The sequence below is a fragment of the Aptenodytes forsteri genome, unplaced genomic scaffold (assembly GCF_000699145.1).
Source record: "Aptenodytes forsteri isolate BGI_AS27 unplaced genomic scaffold, ASM69914v1 Scaffold32, whole genome shotgun sequence".
Classification (NCBI taxonomy): Eukaryota; Metazoa; Chordata; class Aves; order Sphenisciformes; family Spheniscidae; genus Aptenodytes; species Aptenodytes forsteri.
Window position 1 is genome coordinate 3,705,102 of NW_008795138.1, and position 9,388 is coordinate 3,714,489.

Sequence of the window (9,388 nt, forward strand, 5' to 3'; positions counted from 1 at the left end):
GCCCTCAGCATAAGAAAGACAAGGACCTGTTGGAACGGCTCTAGAGGAGGGCCACAAAAATGATCAGTGGGATGGAACACCTCTCCTACGAGAAAAGGCTGAGAGAGTTGGGGTTGTTCAGCCTAGAGAAGAGAAGGCTCTGAGGAGACTTTATTGTAGCCTTTCAGTACTTAAAGGGGTCATAAGAACAATGGGGATAGACTTTTTAGTAAGGCCTCTAGGAAAAGGGGTAATGGCTTTAAACTAAAAGAGGGTAGATTTAGACTAGAGATAAAGAAGAATTTTTTTCCGCTGAGGGTGGTGAAACACTGGCACAGGTTGCCCAGAGAAGTGGTGGATGCCCCATCCCTGGAAACATTCCAGGTCAGGTTGGACGGGGCTCTGAGCAACCTGGTCTAGTTGAAGATGTCCCTGCCCACGGCAGGAGGGGTGGACTACGTGACCTTTAAAAGACCCCTCCCACCCAAACCATTCTATAACTTAAGCACATATATAAGGTACATCTATATAGGTGTCTATATGTAGGTATGAACCTATGCTCCCATTACATATGTAGAGATTAGATCTCGTCAATACAGCAGGTAGAAACCAAAGAGTTTTTCAGTTAATCAGACCTGATTACTTTAAGATGAGATGAAGAGATGTCTAGTCAACATCTACTGGTTTGATTAAGAGCTTGACTCAGTTGCTGAAACAAAAGTGTTGAATGCCGTTTGAGACACTCCGGGGGATTTTGCCCAGCTTTCAACTTCCAGTCCAGAATGGCATAAAGCTCCCTCCCACAGGTCTGGTTTATATCTGCTTTAAGGGTGCTAGTTACCTGTGTTGAAGCAAACAGATCCAACACCTGCATGGACTACAATGAGGTTAAGATAATACTTGAGTTTATTGTAGACTCCTAAATGTAGACATGTTGCTCTGGAAAGCAGCACCACGCCCACCATCACGACAGCTAACATAAAGCAGGATGAATCTACCCTTAGCTTTAAAATCATCATTTATACTTGGAATATGCAAAGACTGTTTTATTATAGACTATTAAATAGCACTAGTAATGGATGTGAAATTATATGAATGACAGTCATTACTATTACATTACCTGTAAGATGGATAACATTTTAAGCATTCTAGTTTGTTAAAAACTATAACATCTTCTCTCTCTAATGTATGTTATGAAGTAAAAGTTTTACTTTAGAGTTTCTGGCAATGGAAGGGAATTTCTCAGAACTTCTGTGTTTAAGAACCTGTGAAGCATTCTTAACAGTTTTAGACTGATCAAGCAATTAAAGTTTAGAATGAAAGATCAACAGTGAAAAATGAAAAATAATAGAAATAATAAAACCCAAAGCTCAAAGTTTCATACTGTTCTATTCACTTAGGGCAAATAAGTAAAATTCATTTTCCCTTGACTTAAATGAAATATCCATATATAAATTAAAAAAAAAGAAAAAAAAGAGAAAAAAAAAAGGAATGAAAACACTTTTTATCATCTTGTTCCTTTAGGAGGGCTCAGAAGCTGTGAGACTTACAAGTGCCACGTTTCTTTGTTGCACTCCAAATCTGAATGAAATGTTCTTTTGCAGATTTTTAACAGAAGCTAATAATTTCAGAAACGATAGGTCTAACAATAAAGGACAATGTAATTTTCTTAGTACTCCACAATATTTGCCTACATTTGTCATGCCTGTAAATAGAAAAGGCAGGCTAGCAGTGATGATTTAAAATTACAGTTTGTTTCCACTGTGTCTTTACAACACATTTTTTAAGTTTTACCACTGTGACTCAGTGGTGAAGAGATCCTCCCTCTCATTTTCTCTGCCATGACAGGCCGGGAGTCCACTGTCAGATAAAATAACAATGTGAGTGATACTGACTGACAGAAAACACTGAGGCAGCCTAGGAAAATTATAATTATGCTTCACATTTAAACACTAGCAGAAAAAAGGAACAAAAAAAATCCAAACTACCACATTGGAATTTTGGCCTACAGGGTCATCTCATTCACAATGCACTGAGTCACCACAACTGCCTCTAACTGAAGTACCACTTCCCAGTCTTTTATTTAATAGCCTGAAGTGTGTCATCAGAATGTTTCTTAAAAAGCACAATGTTATTTCAAATTATCTTACAACACTATTACTTAAAAAGCAAATAAGTTACAAAATAATTACCTGTGAAAAAATGTCTTTGGGTTTGTCTATAGTAGTGCCAGCCTACAGTATAATATTTTCAAGTTTTAGTCCAAAACAGTCTTATTAATACCTTTATAGAATTTTAGAACATGGGGTGCAATTATGTTCCGATCTGACCTTTTGCATAAACAGGAAAAAAAAAGAAAATAAAAAACCCCAAAACTTTAATATTTGAAGATTTGAGGTATCAAATACAGCATGCTTGGTTCAGCTGTTATTTTTCATCACTGATAATTATAATTTGAATTTGTTCAAATGAAGGTTCTGTGTACTCATTCTTGAAATTATGACTGAAATTATGATTTCTCAGAAAGATGTTAAACTATGTCACATTTCAAAATAATAGCTGGATAATAAGGATAATTGGAAGGGTGAAATGAGATTTGGTTGCTTCCATCTGTGATACACCTGATCCACATATATACTTCAAAGATCTTGCTGAAGAGGTCAAATGTAAATATTTACTGGTAATGCACTAATAATCTGTAAATTTGTGTATGTTCTGGAGAATTAAACCAGCCTGTATTGGCGGCCCACCTTAAGAACTTCCTTATCAACATTTTCCATCTAGGAAAAGCAACAATACAACTTGATCAAGTTTACTGGAAAGACAATGAAAACAAGTGGATGACTTTGAAGACCTATAAACTAAAGCTCAGTCTGTCCAATGTATAGAGCCCCTCCCTTCACTGGTTCTATGAGACATCTTCAGAACACAAAGGACATTTGCCTCACTGAAAATCTGGGAAAGTAGAAAAGAAATGTTAGACACTTCCATCTCCTTGAGAACAATAAGATAGGCTCTTAGTAGTGCAGCTGTTCAGGAGATCTGAATAAGTATTAGTGGATAATATTCACCTCTACAGGTTATTCTTGAATTTAGGATTCCTGATTAAATCTCTGAATAACAGACGCTTATCTCTATTGCCTTTGCTAAGATCAAGAGTGATTAAGTTTTTAACTGGAACCTAAGTTAAACACTTAAAATTAAACCAGATGGATCTAAAGCATTTTTTGTTTAATATGACTGATTCTTTGTAGGTTACTTCATAGATTCCTTAAAGCTAGGTTAATGGTGCTTCTTTTGTATTTTCTTCATTTGTATTTATTTCATTCATAAATTACTACCTCCCTGAATTTAACCAGTGTTTTTCGGCCAAGTGAATACTATCAAAACAGTGTTTAGAGGATTCCTAAAATTTTTACTTTATGGCTGTCAAACAAATGTCTTGTTAAAATGCATGCCAGACATAATCACCCAAGTAAAAAGAGCCTCACTGGTACCAGAGCAAAGCATAAAGTCAAAGTGGATTGGATACAACACAAGTACAGTGCAGGCTTGAGAATGATCTGTACAATGAACATCCCATAGTTTAATTAATAATACTGAGCGACCATCATACATAAGTTCTTCTATAGAAAATCTGTGATTTAGCATTGCTGCTATTTTCTCTGCTTCCTTCTTCTTTCAAAGATTAAAAGGAATTTCTGAACTCTTTTTTCATTTCTCACATATTCTGCACAAGTTTTAAGACTGAAGAAATGGCACTAACCTGACTACTTATCTATATTTATACTTTGATGGTGACAAAGACTAATGGCATAGATCTGTTAGCGCTAGGGCTTGTTAAACCTGAAAACCTTGAACTCTGGACAGAAGTTTTAAATCTTGTGCAGCTATTGTAGGAGTTGTTTCTGACTATCTTTCCAGAAAAAGCAGAATCAAACCCCCAAAACTTGTCAGATAGCTGTTCAGATCACCCTAAAATAAACGTTTTGGCTATGTTTAGCTAGTCAAACAGCTCACCAGACACTGCTGGGTGTGAATTAGTTAGACAAACATAAATATCTCAGCCATCTGAGGTATTGCAGGGTATCCTGGCCTCTGGCTGCCACCCCAGAGGTATGAGTTCTCCATCAGTCTTACATCAAATCTGGCAGTACTGTGTGAATAATTCAGCTAGTCTGAGATATCTCACATGGTATCAGATATTGACATTTAGGCAAATGAACCAAGCCTGCCTTGTTATTTAGGTTAGGTCTCCATTAAGTCTAAAGGGAACTTGGATATCTAGTTTAGGTAATCTGAATTTAGACACCACTGTCTGCATGAAAGACATAGGCACTTTTTTTGGAAGGACTGGTTCAGCTGGATGAAAATAAAGTGCTTAAATCAGGCAAACTGGATTGATTTTCCCATTACTTCTCTCTGGCACTAATCTTTCATAAGGTGACTGCTTTTCTTCCTACTTTAGTTAAATAAGACATTCAGAATTCAAAACAGAGTTGGATTTAAGCCTTGAATCTGAAAACACATCACCTTTGATTAATTTCAGATCTTTATCAGCTAGCTCAAGCTGAACTTTGGATATAATTTTTCTTAAAGCAAAGATTAAAAATTAAGAATTTAAAATATTGCTGGAACTTTGGCCTCAGTGAACAATTAAGCTTCTTTTATAGAAGCACTTCAGTGCTTCAGTGAAGTATAAATGGAGTTTTTCTTCCTTTCCTTTTCCTTTTTTTTTTCCCCTTGATAACAGCCTTGAATTTTTAATCAATGATGAAATTGGTTTATGAGTATTAAACATGATAACAGATATTTTCCAGACTTCAAAAGACTGGGTATAAAATTACAGCTCTCAGCATTTGATGTTGTATTGCGTTCAAAATAATAAGAAAAATATCATTCAGTAATACAAAACATATTACTGGGAAAAAACCAATTTGCAAATTCCAACCATACAGCTATTGCAAAACAGTTTCTTATTCTTTTCCATACTATAACAGATAAGTTAGTCTTGTTAATTTATTTTTGGCAAATAAAAAGATAGAGAGGATCTTCTAAGAAACAAAGATGCTAAAAAATTTTAAAATTTATAAATACTATACCACATTGAAATATGAAGTTCTCTACAGACTACACATTAAAATAAAGAAATAACTACAACTAAAATAATTTGTAAGCAAAACAAACAAAAAACCAAACAAACAACAAAACAAACCACCAAAGCTTTTTTGACAGCTTTTATACATGAGCACATATATTCTTATTTTTCCTTTTTTTTTTAAAGAGATTTAAAATCAAATGCATGAAGGATACCATATATCCTATAAATCCTTCCCAAACAATACGAAGCTAACATTTCCTGTGATTGGTATGAACTCAGGTTGTGCAAATGGTCATCTATAGTGGTTCAGATAACAGTAATTCTTTAAGATGCTAGATGTTATAAAATTATTTTTGTTGTTCATTTCTCTGTTCTCCTCAGAGGAAGGGTCTTATCATCATTTAAAAAGTTTCTATCATACACTATTTTAATGAAGATCAGTATTTCTTAAATCTCCCAACAGTATAGCAGGTAGCATAACAAAAGGAATTAAAGATATGAGAAACAGGGTAAGCAAGGTACAAGTGATCTTTGGGAGCATAAAATGAGTAGTGATTATGTGAAGCTAAAAAGCTTACCATTCATAATATTTTGTTAATCTGAACAATTACTATAATTATTATAATATTATAATACTTATAATCCTTAAAATAATCATATGAATAGGAAAACAAATCCTGAAATATCTATTATATTAAATTGGATTTTTTTTTTTTTTAACCTTGGATGGATTAAATATATTCTAGAATCAATGGAGTGTATAGATTAAGTTTTTTCTTGCACCCTTTCCATATTCTATACTTACTCTTCCAGCTTCTATTGCTGGTAAATTAGCAGTTGCCTACAAAGAAGAGAACTGCCTACAAAGATATTATGCATGCAGGACACTTTTTTGTTTACAGCACACTTTTCCTAATAATTTTCTAGACCTTCCAGAACTATTCAATAGTATCAGACCATTAAACTCTTGTAAGTTACGTTCATGAGAGAGTTCACAGCCAGCCACACAGACGGACATGAGTTCAGCTATCTTCTTTTAGTTGCAGACTTAAAGATTTATAAATCAATAAAACATATTTAAACATATTTCAACAGTAGTGCAGGGCTTTGAAATACTTTTACCTTCTAATTCTAAATAAAAAAAGTGCAGTACATAGCTAAAGTTTCTCCAAGGGTCTGTGAAGATGCATCTCTGCCTTATTTAAGCAAAAATGAAACCAAAACTAATAATTAATATTTCTTTTATTTCCTAGCAATTGTATAGCAGTTCATCCATCAGTAGGAACATTCAGATTTTTTTCCCTTTTAAATAATTTTATACAATATTTTCAACAATTCTTCTAACATACAGAAATTCTTATGTGATTTTTAAGTTGTTGCGATATTTTGAGTTGCATTTCCAATAAATTTGATGGATGTTCTGTTGTTTTTCTGTTGCCACATTCTTTTCACATGGGAAAACTGAAAATCATTTATGGTATTAAACTATGAACTACATCGTATCCCTTAGTCTGCTGAAAAAAACACAGGCTACAATATGGATATGTATAAATGAAGAAAAGCTACAGAAATCATAACAAGAAAGATTTGTAGCTATAGTGTGATTCAGAGATGTATCATGGGGCAACGTTCACCAGTTCATTCAGGCTATATTATACTTTAAAGTGGATTCAAAGCATTGTACCTTTAAATCTTAACAAGATGGAGTTAATCACAGCTTATTATATCATTGGTGCAAAACAACGGAAAATAAAAATTAATAACTGTACATGTTCTTTGGATGTGAATAGCTTTCCAAAACAAATTCATATATTATTTGTGTTGCATCATGTTACCATGTCAGATAAATAGAAAACAAATTTTGAAGGGCACCTAACAGTGAGAAAGTCAATATATGACTTTTAGATGATGTTAGAAACAATTAAATATGTTCTGGATTATTTCTCATTTGTCAGTGGGCTTTTGTTCTGGTTTTGCAGTGTTTTAACTTGTACTATACTGGCTAAGTGTATTTTTACTTCGTCTCTTGTTGAGGGAAGTTTTGTGGGAGTTGATGGGCTGTGGGAAATGATCAAACTTTTTCCCCAGTCCTTGGGTCAGTTAAGGTCTTGCTTAACTCATTTGATATGTTTCTAGCACACCTTCAGACTATTAATTAATATTGCCCAAAACCACAAGCAAAATCATTTGGACTCTCTCTTCCAGCTTCTGGAGAATCATAGAATCATAGAATCATTGAGGTTGGAAAAGACCTCTAAGATCATCGAGTCCAACCGTCGACCCAACACCACCATGCCCACTAAACCATGTCCCTAAGTGCCTCATCTACTTGTCTTTTAAATACCTCCAGGGATGGGGACTCCACCACTTCCCTGGGCAGCCTGGTCCAATGTTTCACCACTCTTTCAGTATGTTACTTGGGAGAAGAGACCGACACCCACCTCGCTACAACCTCCTTTCAGGTAGTTGTAGAGAGCGATGAGGTCTCCCCTCAGCCTCCTTTTCTCCAGGCTAAACAACCCCAGTTCCCTCAGCCGCTCCTCATCAGAAAGGATGTCCTCTTAGGTTTTTCAGAGAACTCCAAACACACACACAAAATGATTGGTATCTACCAAATCCTCAGGAGTAAGTCCATTAGGAGCAGGGGTTGTCATTCACCTGAGACTAGAATAAAAAATTTGCGTCGAAGAATAAAGAAAATGGAGCTCCCCTCTACTCATAATATTGAATTCATCTTTTCTATGTCTGAAATAATTTCAAGTTTAGCTGAAGTCAAATGGGAAGTAAAAAAACCCAACACCCCTCCCCCCTTTTCCTTAGCAGAAGGGTTTGCTGATGGGCATCCATCTGAAACACTGAACAAACACCACTTTAATGATTTCAATATAAGAAAAAAAAAAAAAGAAAAAAAAACCCCACCATTAATCCAGTTATTAAAAAGCCTGAATTAAAGTGAGCCTGACATTTAAAAAATGAATACCATTTCTAATTTCTGTTTGTTGCTAAAATTCCACATACTACTTTTTGAGTTTCATCATGATATTTTTTTCTTTAACATTTGTCAATACAAAGTATATCAGATGAGTGGGATCATAATTTCAGCTCACACCACTTGTGAGGTCTTTTGTTTTGCAGAAGGAATTTGCGTTAAGTTTGCAATCTGATTTAAAACTTCACATGAGCCTTTATCCACACTCAGTCAAAGCAGTTTCACTAAATGGAATAGTTATGTAACTTCTTAAAATTTAATAGTGTTGCTTTCTGACAGTATTTGGTTACAAAACATATTAGGATGGCACTGTTTAAGAAAATACCATTAAAGGAGCACCAATTTCTATTTCTTATAACTGGCATTGGTTGTAGAGGTACCATAAACTTCCAGTGCCTGCTATTGCTTTTCAAGTTTCCTTAATTTGCCTCCGCGCCATACTGCTTACCACACATTAAGTTTATCCACATGGAAAGTGAATTTTCTACTTTTCACATACTTTTCTGATGTAGTTGATGTGCACAGTGATATACTAAGCCCAACCAGTTAGTGTTATGTCCACCATGCAGCAGAAAATGAATCTATTTGACTCTTTCAGCTCATTTCATTTATCTCTCTGTCATTTTTACAGTATCCTTTATTTTCAGTATATAAATATCTGTTTTATCTTCTAGAACATGATGCTTTATTTGAATCCTTAATAATGTAGTACTCCTGTTTAATTTTTAACCCTTTCCTGACACTTCTTACTACTTGTATTTGTGCCTCATTCTTGTGCTGGCACAGTAAATCCATCATAAATGTGCTGGCTCCTTGTAGCCATTGAAGAAATTATGCCCTGTTGTATGCTTTGGTAACACGCATTAATAACTGTTCTTCAGTGCTCTTCTGGTGAGTTATCAAGTCTCACTTATGAAGTTATATCCCTTGAAAGAAGTTCTCCTTTTGAAACCTGTTCCTTGAATTGCTAGGGTACTGTTTAGCAGTTCAATGAGAGAAAATTGCAACGTACCTCCAAGATAGTAAGAAAGTTTCAGAGACAAAGCTTTGGAAAACTTATGAACATGAGCCTAGGAAAGCAAAAATACAAGTCAGATGGAAAGGTTGAGGGAAAATAAAAGCTTTTATTCTCTATATATTTGTGTCTTATTACTGACTTTTACATACACACAACATGACAGTGCCTTCTTACTTCTCCTTTCCGCACAGCACCATGTGGCAGTCTGACATTCCTACCTGCATACTGACTTTTGAGAAGAATCAGAACACCAGTTTCACAACTGTCGTGGTTTAACCTCAGTCGGCAACTGAGCACCACG